General features: G+C 39.1%; 1 protein-coding gene across 5 annotated transcripts in view; it reads right to left on the bottom strand.

Annotated features, from left to right (window-relative positions):
* The window catches only part of ATXN7L1 (ataxin 7 like 1), a 111,958-nt gene that overhangs the window by 38,650 nt on the left and 60,204 nt on the right, over positions 1–13,104 (bottom strand). Inside the window, exon 1 of one of the 5 annotated variants that reach the window (XM_040061903.2) lies at positions 8,519–8,696. The exons of the other annotated variants lie outside the window; for them this stretch is intronic. The gene's annotated coding sequence lies outside the window, so the exon portion shown is untranslated. Of the gene's footprint in view, positions 1–8,518; positions 8,697–13,104 lie in introns of those variants that run through there. 5 annotated transcript variants of the gene reach the window in all.

Here is a 13,104-nt window from a genome sequence, read left to right on the forward strand (position 1 = left end):
ACACAGTAGGATAAACCTGATGTTTTCCTGGAAATTCTTTTATTTATGGGATAACCTGGCATTTGTCAGGATAATTGTAAAAGACATGAGAAATAATCTCTAGACTATCATTATTTTACATTTACGTGGCCAAATATCCTAAAAATGACAAAATTCCATAAAGAGCCACACACAGCACTTCCCAGAACATGATTAATTCTCCTGAGTAAAAAGCATGAAAAGAAAGAAGGGTCAAATAGAACTTCAAAAAATGCTTCAAATAGTGCAATTAATTATCCTAAACGTAAACTGAAGCTTCTGGGTACTTGCCTACTTCTTTTATAAGGATTTTGAGAGACAAATATGAAGCTCCAAGGTATCACTGAAGTATCAGACAGACAGGAAAATGATAGCAGTGTGAATACCCTGCCCTGGTGACAATGTCAGTCTTCACATCATTGAGCAGGAAGACCTAGAATTAACTGTAGTGTCAAGGCCTGTTTCTACAGCTATAAAAGGGGGTATTAATGATTTAGGGTATTAACTTGATTAAAAAAGGAACTGAAGACTTAAGTAGGAATTCATCACTCCTGTAATGACACAATTCCACACGTGTAACCAGCATTTGCCACTTGACGCATTGCAACTGCAGAAAAAATGACAAATTTCAATTCTAGATTTCTCAGCTCAGCAAGGCCAAAAATCCCCAGGCAAAAAAGCAACGGAGCAAGCGAATCTTGGCTACGCACTTTTTTGAGTGACAGCCTACCAAAGAAAAGCAAGGAAAGCTTATGTACAGAAATTGCATGTTCTGCTGGAGGAGATGCTCAGCTAAGTCCAACATGAAACAAGAATTGGAGCTAAATACCACCTCAAACCTTGTGTCCAGTGCTTACATCACAAGGACAGCCCCCACCATCTCTTTGCACTAGTACTGCTGACCCAAATCCTCACCATTTTTGTACTCCAAGGACGGAAATGCAGTAGCAGCCCTAAACTTAGGACAGACACCATCAGCTGAAATGCTAAAATATTTCTGTATTTTAGAAATATAGAGTACTCTCAAAGGTAAATACTGTCAGCAAATCAGAATTTTGTGGGTGATTTTATATGTGAAGTAGAATCTTTTATTTGGCCAAATGTACAAATTTATAAACAAATCACCCGTTCATTTATTCAAACACCCAACTTAAATAATTACATTCCAGATTGTTGCAAAATAGAGGAAAATTTATTATTGTCACCCTCTCATGCTTTGTACCATGTAACAGACCTATTTCCTCAGGCAGATCTTTCACATTCAAGGTCGTCCAATGACACATTTTTATTTATTTATACTTACGAGGTAAAATACTTCACCATATCTCTATTTCCATCTTTAATTATATTTGCATAACAATAACAAAATAAAGTAATTTATGTACGTTATTGCTTTAAGGACTAATTAAATGTTTCCCCATATCTATCATAAACCAGAAATGTTTAATGTTTCTCTAATGTTTTACTTAATCTAAAAATATAAAATGTCATTTCTTTTTACTGTTAAGAAAAGGCATTGCAGAGTAGGATGGGACTGCTGAGATGGTTTGGTAACAAACAATGCTGTACTATGAGAAAACAGGCTATCATTTTTAGGTGACACGTTCTTCATCTGGCTCTGTGAAAAACACGACACCAGATTTTATTCAATATCAAGATCACATATCACTATCTCATTTTATCATTCCATACAAATGACTTCTAGAGAAAGAGTAACTTCACTGAAATTAGCCCAGAATAACATCTTTGCAGGACTTGCATATAATCTGTTGTTTAAACCTTGTTTTTTCTATTATTTGGGATCCAAACCCAGCACCTGGTGAATCAACGCATTTCTTAACAAGCTGTTTTTTAAGCACAGAAATAATGGAATTTTTTCTCCTAAAAATACGCACGTTTGAATGGTAAATTGCTCCATCTCTGTTACCCTGAGCATCTTTGTCCCTCAGCAGCCTCATCATTTCATCCTGTGTCCACGGTGCTTTGTCCCTCTCCCCAAAGAGACGGGATAAGCTCTGTTTGGTCTGCAGGTAGTCATGTGCCAGCTGTCAGTACAAGCTGCAAATGTGCTCCTGCCACATGGAATATTGTTCTCTGGGACACATTATTGAAGCTGTCTCCGCACAGTTGCTGATTTTCACAAGACTGCTGAAACTTCAGATTTTTGAACCAAATTACCAAAGAGCTAAAAATTCTCAGACAAAATAGAAAATAGATATAAATCACATAAGGTTTATTGCTATTATTATTTTTATTACTAGTAGCATTATTACAAAATTATAATATTTTAGGAAATTCATGCTAAAATCTATATATGATTTTTTTACTCATTTTTCTGTGTTTGCCTTGGAATATTCTGACACCATTTCAAAATCCAGGTAGCCACACAGATCTGCCCAGTCAGGGACACTGTTTTGTTTTGAAGATTGAATAAGCCTACATTTAGGTTTCAATTTGCTTTATCAAAACCTACTACAAAAGCAGCATAAATGTCAGTTCAGCGTATTTCCTCATTCCAGACATTTTAGATATATCAGTTCACTCGTCTTTCAAGCACGCTATTTGCCAGAGGTAAGAAAATCTATTATTTAGAAAGCTGCATGAATAACCACAAGTGATAACCTCTTAATACACAGCCTCCAAAGTGAATGTGCAAATCAGCTCCTGAAGAGGTCACTTGTTCATGTTTCCCTTATTACACACAATAGCTCTCACAAACGAGAAACCAAACTCTTAACCTTGTACAGAAAAAAACTCAAGAGACAACACTGAAAAACATACCCAGATACAAAAGTGTGTTTGCAGGGCATTGTTAACCTGTTCCTCTCCCTTTAAAAACCTCTTTAGTTCTGTATTTACATACAGCTTCTTAATTCTAAAGTTTTCACTTTAACTTGCATAATTTATGACTTCTAACTGTGCAAACTAAAGAAACTCAGACCTAACTGCACATGAATGAAATAAATGCAAATAAACTTCTGAGAATCCAAGTGACAACTACATCATAATCTGTCTCTGTGTGTCTTGACCATTCATCACTGAAATTAACTTCTCATACAAATTACTACTTTTCAATAAACTATTTCTCCATTCATAATTTAACAAATTTCTCATCACTGCTTACAATCAGAGTTTTTTATGTCTACAATTTAAATGTCTGCTATACCTATATATATATATAATGGCTATTTTATATATATACACACATACACACATATATATATAATTTTTTTTTTCTCAGATAGGTATTAACTTAGTTTTTTCAAGTTGAGTCTTCTGAAGTTTGTTGAAGCATGGTCAGTATTTCAGATGCTGTGTGAAGAAAGGCCTTTTCCAAGGCCACATAGCTATTAGAGGGCAGATCTTAATTTAAAGCACTCCAAGTATATACACTCATTGATGTAGCCTCTGTTATAGAATAATGGGGCAGGAAAGACACAGGGAAAACACAGAGTTGATTTCCAGTACAACAATCTACCAAGGTGCATGAACTGCTGTAGCAGCACAGCTGTGCGATTCTGTTTTCCCTTCTCCCACTTCCAATGCCCTGAACAACCTGTCATCCACTGTGGATGGTTCCAGCTTTCCATGAATCATCTCAGAAGCGCACACTCACACCAAATTTTAGAAAAACTTTTGGTTAAAAATGTGTAGGTGATCACCAGTTGAAGACATAGGATATTTTTCCTTTGAGGCATTTTAATTACTTTCTATAATTACATCTATAAGCTAATAGAAAAGTAATCTCATTAAAGTGAGGCATAACTCAACTCCAAACAATTCTTGTGAGTTTTAACACGGATAGTAAGCAAACAAACCAAGATGATTATAAGTCCAACTTGAAGCAAGCCCATACAAATGAATCAGTTTTACCTGAAGACATTTAACTATTATAATATGTAACAGGATGTCTCTGAGAAGAAGCATGCAGTAAGTATCTTTCCAAGGTATCAAATGTTTCACGTGTGTCAGTCATTTTTGGTTTAAACCACAAGACTCAACTGGAGCATATGTAAAACATTAGGATGATTATTTCTTACTAGGACTTAGCTGGCTTTTTATAGTGCTAGAATCTGGTTTCCCCATGCTTGGTGTAACATTTCACTTCAGGTGGGAAGATATGAATAGGACATACATTTGCCAAGAGATGAGAGTAACCCTTGGTCAGCCAAGAAATGACTATAGAGAGTAAGCTTGGAAGCTAACAGGAAGAAGAGAAAACAATTTTAAGACAAGGATTTCAAAGTGCATTATTTATAGAGTCAACACACAATTATCCATGGTAAGATTATCTGTACCACAGATGCAGAAACAAATCAGCTCCAGCTGGCCTCATCAGCAAAGGTGAAGCTCGGTGCAAATGTCCCTACACTTTTAGGGACATTGTGGGTTCAAAAATTACACAGCATCTCTTTTTCAGCGTAAGACTGAAGTCCTTTTTTCAATATAAAATGAGTCACTTTGGTTGTTTCTGTATAGCATTTCCAAAGGGAAGAGCACTGGGGAAAATGGCAAAGATTTCAGACAAAGCCACCACCTGGCAGTGTTACCCCCATGCTCTGGATCCCAAGAAATTTTACTAACTCAGGCAAGGAGTCAAGCCCGAGCTGGCCGTGTACATTCCTGCATTCTGTGTCAGGGCTGCGGCCTCTGCCAGGGAGCTGGTGCAGACAAGCACCAGATACCTGTGACAAGGCAGGGGCCAGGCACCAGCCAGCATGGCAAACAGCAGGCACCTCACATACAGCTGGGGTGGCCTCTGTGCAGAGGGACTGAGCCGTGAGATCACTTGAGATTACAATTTAAAGTTAGGTAATTTAAACCAGATATTCTAAATGAGGGAAAAATCAAAACAAGTACTTTTCTAACTTCAAGAAAAACATAGCCACAGCAATATAAACCGAGCTTGAAGATGTTTTCATGGCCACAATGCCAAAAGTGTCATTGACAGTGAAATACAAAGGTAGATTAAAAAAAAGGGAAGGAAATGGAAAAAATCCAACATGACATTTCTTACCTACCAATTGCTTCCTCTGAATCAGACTATCTGTGTTCTTGCTCAAGGATTGAAACCTTTCTCCATCTGTTAGGAGACAGCAAACTCCAGAAGAGACTACAATCTTCTGGAAGTTGTCCCTTCTCATCAAATTCATGTTCTATAGTTGAAAGAAATCCTACTGTTTAGAGATAACAAGAGATACTTCTAAATCGGAGGAATTTGAGATTCAATATATTTTTTTCCAGCAATGGGAGTCACTTGACCAAAGAGACAGGGGAAGGACAACAAGCAGGATACTGGCATGATAAATCTCAGCTATAATCAACTGTCTCCAGCTTGATTACAGAGGAGGAACTAAATTCTGTATTTGGCAAATGGATCACAGAGCAAGTCTTTTCTAAAGCTTTTTGCTGTGTCTGCCAATTGTTAGCTAGACAGTACAGCAGATTTAACCAGCAATGGCTAATAAGTGAACCAAAACTAACCATGCCTGAGCTATCATCCCTGGGATTTGCCTACTGTATCTAAATACTGAGAAAAAAAGGTTTATTTACACTGAACTGCTCAAGTAGTTTCAAATGATAGCTAGAAACAGAATCACTGAGTACAGGATGAGATAGAGGAAGAGGGTTATCTATCCCATCAGAAGATCACTGTAGCACTTCAGGAAATCTGTAGGTCCTAAATCTACAACCTTATTACTTCCTTTCCTTCCCTCCTCCCTACTCCCAAATTCCTTGACTTTCCAAGTTCGTTAAGGTCTGAAAAAAAAAAGTAATTCAAGGAAAAAAAAACAGTTTGAAAGCACATTCACTATGTGCTCATATTACTTATAAGGGAACACTGGTAGTTCTATTTGCTCTTATTTCTCCATACATTTCAGATCCCTAAATGCCTACTGCCTAAAAGGAGATAGCAGCAGCAGCTACAAAAGGCCTGCTGTCTGTCTTTGCTGTTTTACCTAAGGACATGAGGTCTATCGTCAGTATTAGGGACTAACATATTTTGGAAGGTGTAACATTCAGCAAACAAAACCAGAGAACATGTACAGTATTTACAAGTCTCATGTATGGTATTTATCTTGGAATAAACACTAATGAGGACAGCAGCACAAGCACTAGAATGGAAAAGACTCAATTACTGTAAATTACTGGGAACAAAAGATTTAAGCATTCAACAATCACATCAACAGAAGGTTTAGAAGTCTTTACTTCTTGTTTACTGTAACAAGATTAGGTCAATACTCAACTCTGCCTCTTAGCCTCATCGAACTAGGGAAGACCATAAACACAAAACCACTGCACTCACTCACTGAAAAAACTCACTGCCCTGCTCAAAGTATCGGAAAGATACCAAAGAATCGGGGGCTACTGCCACAGTAAATTTCAGCCTGTAACTTCCAGCGAATCGGCTGCATATCTGTCTAGCACATACATGCAAACCACACTTACATAAATTTTCTGCTCCCTTACTGCTCCTCCCACTCCAAGATGTCAATTCAAGCCAAGAACTTGATTAGCAACAGACTATGGAACACTTTCAGAGAACATCAGAGGTGGCACTTACAAAAGGACAGTGAACTTTTATGGCCCGAAGGCCCCAGAGCAAAGTGTGGCAGCTGGCATCGGGCATCGCATCGTTACAGCTGCAGTCATACCACAAAAAAAGAGATGCCATTTCTTTTTCTGCTCGTCTTCTCTACCAAAACATTCCTGGCACACCTTTGGCTTCAATCTGGTATTAATCCATGGCTGTCTTACAGTGTATGGATGGAGACCAGGCACACTGTATAACACAACCTTGAGTCTTTTAGCATTTGCTTCCTCGAATAGGCTGCTCTCACCCTGCAAGTACAGTGTGTATTGTTGTCTCCAGATACAGCCTCATAGAGTCAATATACTGAAAAAGGTCTGCTGAGCCCTCTTTCACAAGCAAACTTCATTCATCCTGTATCAGAGACCTCTCTCTTCTTAGTAATTTTATGCCAGTTTAGGAGTTACAATTATTACACGCTCTCCCACCCTTTCCTGGCTAACTGTAAAATTATTAAACACCAGAGTTCAATGGATTACTTTTGTAGCACTTGTCCTCCTCTTTATAATTACCTGTCAAAGTATGGTACATAGTGAGTTTTAAACAAATCATTCTATGCTGGTTTTGTATTTTAATTAAATATAAAGCAACACTGGTTAGATACCTCAGGACATTTTCACTTTACAGAAATCAGAGCTCATTTAACAGCCATAGTATTTTACAGACTTAGACAGACACCTCTATCAGATAACACCGGTTTCAAGTAAAGAAGTAGGTTTTATTTTTTCCCCTGAAAAGTCTAATGATGTTTTCTAGTGTCATTTAGACCTATAACCATTTAGAAAAATGTAACAGAGATAAAGAACCTTACGTCTTTCTTCTTTTATGTTCATTAGAACAAATAGAGGGAGAATGTAATCCACGCACACAGCAAGTAATCCAGCTGTAATTCATACCACAGCATAGCAAAGGTAAAGCGGTAATGCCGACATTAAACCTGATACTATTTAGCCCTTAAAGCTTGCAGGTAATCCCTCTCTTTCCAAGAACTGCACACTGAGAGAAATCAGATATATTTAAAGAATAATTCAGTATCATGAGAGTTTTAAGTGAAATTTAATTTTTTAAAATGAAATAATTTAAATTGAGCTTCGACATCTAGAGCCATATTGAGGCTTCCAAAAGCAAACACTCAGCGACTGCCTTGTTCTTTATTTAAAAAGCTCTATGGAATACATATAAAACAGAGCATAAAAAAGTTGACAGCTGCCAATTCAAGAGTCAGCAGTTTCCCACTGGCAGATTTTGTTTAAACTATTTTGGTACCAATGTTATGTTATTAATCAAATTAAGAAAAAAACAAAACAAACAAACAAAAAAACCCCTCAATGAATTATACATTTCTAAAATACTACCCATTACCAATGTAATCATAGTTTGCATTATTTTTTTAACCACATTGCCACATGTGAAACATGCCCCAAGAAATGGGTATATTTCACAGAACATACAAACACATACTTAAGACAGAAATCAAGGTGACTTCTTGAAAATATGGGTCTTGCTAAATTTCTAGTTACCTGCATTCATTTTTCTTTAGCCTTTCTGAGGCTGCAGCAAACAGAGCTTAGTGTCTGCTCTCAAACTAAAAATCTTTGCAATAATTTGTGCAGATTTGTGCAGATAAAAATAAAAATCACAGACTATATTAGATTCCAAGACTGTAAGCAACACAAACTATCATATCTGCACAACAGCATGCTGATATAGTTGGGAAAAAAGTAAAAATAATCACAGTACAGATAACCAAGGGTCAAAGTTCTAGTTATGCATGAAGTTTCAGTATTGGCACTTCCTGTTCTGAGTCTAAAATACTCATAATTAAATCTAATTCGTCCTTCTTTGCTAAAGTAATGAACTGCTATTCTCCCCCTCCTTCATCTATCTGTACCTGATTTGCTCACTTACATTCCCGTGAACCATTAGGCCAGTTTTAAAAGGTCTTCGGTCCACAGGAGGCATTGCCACACTCAGTCCCGCAGGCCAGGGCAGCAGGCTCAGCCCAGGAGCACCCTCCCGGAGCGGGGTGGGAGCAGGACGGCATCCTAGCACCCTGCAACGCCTCAGCTACTTCGGAGACCGCAGGTGCTGCCGACAGCCCTTACACACGTGTCACCTCCCTCCGCACCGCGCAGGTATGTAAGGCTGTGGACGTTTATCTCCAGCAACAGCTGCGCCCTACAACCTCGTGCGGCTCCTACACCGGGTTTCTCACGCCGCTCGACCACGGCAGCAACAAAGCAAGGCAGGATCTGTAGCGACCCTCACTCACATTCAGGCCGCCGCCGCAAAACCCACCAGCAGCACCTTCCCCGGCGCGCTGACGGCTCCGCCTGCGGGGCTCCGGGCCGTCCTTCGGCGGGGGCCGCCGGGCCGCAGGCGCCGTCAGGGCCGCGAGGCTGCCGGGAGCGGAGGGCCGGGAGGGGGAGAGCAGCGCGCCCGGAGCTCCCCCTCCCGGAGCCGCCGCCGCCCGCTCCCGACGTCCGTCCTTCTGCTCCCTACCGTCCCCATCCGAGCGACCAGCAGGGAAAGCCCCGACAGCAAAAGGCCACGATCGTCAGGCAGAGTTAAATGCAAAACTCGGTTCACTTAGCACACGATTTTTCTCCTGAAAACTCGTCAAACTTCTAATTTAGTTTTGGAAGGCTTGGGGAAAGTCAGTCTTTCGACCAACAGTGCCACAGCTTCAGCCAGTGCCGGCAAGGATACACACTGTCCACGTTAACTCCAAATTCAGGTTCTGAACTCCACACAATAATGTACGGTAATTGGTAAGAAAAAATTAAGCTTCTGAGAATCTGATTATCTTTGATTTTTACACAGTGGAGTACAAGCGGACCAAGGATTACCATCCTGTTAAAGTCAGCTGCTGGATAAATACAAAGGTCTTTATCACCTATTTTTCTTCTTATTAGTACTCCACACTGAGAAGTATGCAGATATCAGAGCTATGGTGTCACCACCCAAAATAAAAAGTTCAGTCAACAAGCCGAGCTTCGCTGTGGGACAGTTCTGCACGTTAAAGCATCCCTGTGCCAAACCCTCAGCCAGCTGACTTGACTGCTGCTGGAAATGGTGGGTTCCCTATTAACCAGAAATACTTCCTTTGGCATAATTCTCGAGATTTCAAATGGCAGTTTGTTTAATGTTTACCTGATACCATTACAAGTAATTTGTTTCAACTATATTTAAATGGGAAGCCACTCAGCTCCTCGCACACATGCAACTCCTCTTGCAATTGTTGGCTTGTCCACCAGACCCAGCCAAACCCAGCCAATTGCAGCAGAGGAGCATGGGACTTCAGTTTAAATGCAAATTTATTCTCACAGCTGTGTCCAACATGAAACACACCAACAAATGCAAGCCCACACCACAAGGTACTTTACAATGTTTCAGGATAAAAGTCCATATATTTGAACACATGGAGTAGTGTTCCCCAGGAAACTAAGCTGGAAGATGTTCTCTGCGGTGCTGCATTCCCTGGCTGTGCACCCTCCTGACTATGCAGGGATCCCAGTGGGGCAGGAGCAGGAATGGCCCCAATTTATTCAATTTAATCACAGGATCTTCTGCCTGAGGCCTTGGAAGAAGACAGCAAATGTGAAAACAGAACCAGAACTCTCAAAAATTACTTTAAGTAAGTAAGCTCTTCAGAGGGCAGTGTGGATCCTTCTGGCAGTGATTTCAATTGGACAGAAGAAAGAACTGGATTCAAGACATCCTGATCCACTGGACCCACAAACGTAGCCCAGAAATTTAGTCAACAGATCTTTGAAGGTGCACAACCAGTTGGTTTGTGGCTTTGTTTGGTTGCCTTGTTTTTAATTTAATTTGAACACGGGACTTGTAGTAAAAAATAAAACTATCTTTTTGAGGCATAAGCCTACCTACACAAAATAGCCCTGAATGCTTCTGGAATTCCTGTTTAGGAAATCATTCACTGCAGGTGTACATGCCTCACCTCACAGAAGAGGCAATCACTGAAGCCAAAGAATAATAAGACCTAATAAAACAGGGAAATACAAATAAGCAGGAAAAAAAAAATAGGTATAGAAAGAATAAGCAAGTAATATCAGCAAGCAAATAAATAACAAGACAAATAGGTAAAATGTTTAAAATTGACTGAGAAAAAAAAAGCCAGCAAAAATGTATGCTCATAAATAGCTCCAGCTAAGCTGAGAAATAAAAGGTTGACAGGAACTACTGGTTGTGTCGTATACCACCATCACTTTATGGTGAGGATATTACACACTGCTAAAACCTATTTGTATATCTCAGATTCATGCCTATGGAGCAGCTGTCAAAGCATGTTGTAATACATAATCCTGGGGATCCAAGGGCTGCAAGGCTGCAGCAAAGTGAATGGTGATTGCTGCCTCACGTCACCATGTGATAAAGGTCATATCACAGGTCCTGAACAGCCAGTAAAGCATTAAGTGATCATGAATATTTAGAATATAATTCAAGGGAGGGTTAACTTCTATTAAGAAACAAAACAATGCATCCGTATTTGGGATGGGATGGGGAATATGCATAGTAACCATGCAAACAATCTAGCAGAAGTAAATTCAAAGCGATGCTTTCACTATCTGAAAATAAAAATCCATTTTCTAAAAACCAAGGCTGATGTTAACTTTTGTTTAAGATACAACCAGGATGTCAACAGTATTCTGTACCTCAATATTGGGCATCTCAAGTGATCCATCAATAAATCACCTAAACCAAATGTTTCAGGAAGTGATAACCAATGCTTTAGTTTTCAATCTAAAGTGGGAAATTCATCAACAATATTAAGACATGTATTTAGATAGGAAAGGCCTTCTACAGTTGAGCTGAAGACCACAGACACTTACCTTATGTAACTTCTGTAATTAGTCATCTTTATACAATGTGATACTAACAGAGACAGTGTTAATTGATAGACAAGTTCTACATTCAATCATATTGAGGAAATAGTGCACAGGAAATAATTATTTTCTAACTCTAGAATCTTAGTACAGAAATTTCTCCACAGAACTCACAATCTGCAGGCAGGCTAAGAACAAAACTAGTCAATGGTTAAAAGAACTATTCATTGTAGGTAATATGGGGGAAAGAATTTTTTTTTGGTGAGGGGTCACTTTCTTTGCTCATCTTGCAAGCTTTAAGTAAGTGGCTATGAAATAAGGAGTAGGTAAGAATGATTCTTTTGTAACCTGTATTCAGGCTATAAATCTGTTTCTGGTAATAGTAATACTACATATAAAACCATTAATAAGACTGCCTACTTATCAAAGCCTAGGTACAGACATTCACTTGCCTCATGTCAGCATGAAGTTAGGATATCATAGTGTTTTTAAGCCTGTCTTGAAAAGAAAACATCTAAAGCCTGTAGTTAGTTTTGAACAGACAAAACTGGGTTTGTGTCTATTGAAGAAAAAAAAGTAATATGCCAGCAGCATTTTATGGTGACTCTTATGCTGTGCATCAAAATACTCCCATAGAATTTTCAACATGAGGCCCGAAATTTAAATATTAAGTACTTTCCTGATGGACAGTGGCATTATCAGACAGCTTGCACATTTAAGCTACTTGAACCCAGGAACATTTCTTAGTACCCAGCACACGGAGACCGCCTAGTCTGGAATGTGTACCGGGACTAAAACTTTAAAATGCAGAAATAAGAGTCCAATCTGTTGGGAGTGTACATGTTTCTTGCTAAAGCTGTGCGGGCCTAAAATAGTGCTAAAATTAATTTTGTTTCCTTGTAGTGCTAGGTAGGTCAACATGCAGTGGTTTTTTCCCACCTAGAAACAAGGCTACAGCTCCAGCAATTCAGCACCAGCAAAACCAGAAGAGACTTCAGGAAAAAACTTTAATCCAATAAAACACCAGCATGTATATTTGAGTGGCAGCTGTATGAAGCATTTTGGGTTTTTCTGTATTTGTACGTTAATCTTACTCTGAACCCTGAATCCATTTCTTATATTTCAGTACCATGGATATTTCAGCATCAAAGAACAGATGAGGAGTGTTAGAGAAATGCAAGTCAGAGTGCTTGAGAAAGGCAAAATTGTACTGATTTTGCATGTGGAGATTATTTCAGAAGAATCTCTGAACCTCCAGCTGATCATTTCTGCAGACATCTTATCTAAACCACGTTCAGCAGAAAAGAAGACAGGGGACCCAGATTTCTATGAATTCCAATGATCCTGACAACTCCTCCAACAAATCAAGCATCTGATCCATTTTCAGAACCACACTCCACAAAGCTGTGTTTGTGGCCTATAAGGCAATCTTTTTACTCTTAAAGCATTACAGACATTCATAAACAAATCAAACTGTTATACAGAGGAAGAGTACAAAGCTCTGACTAAAAAGTGATGCTTAACAGATGCTCAGTTATGCTTACAAGACCTTACAGATGAGACTAGTACCTCAACAATCCCAACTTTCCACAGTAGTTCCTCCAGAAACCGCATGGGATTCTAGAGTCTTGTTTAATCTCTTGGAAA

Source organism: Hirundo rustica, chromosome 4 (genome assembly GCF_015227805.2).
Source record: "Hirundo rustica isolate bHirRus1 chromosome 4, bHirRus1.pri.v3, whole genome shotgun sequence".
Classification (NCBI taxonomy): Eukaryota; Metazoa; Chordata; class Aves; order Passeriformes; family Hirundinidae; genus Hirundo; species Hirundo rustica.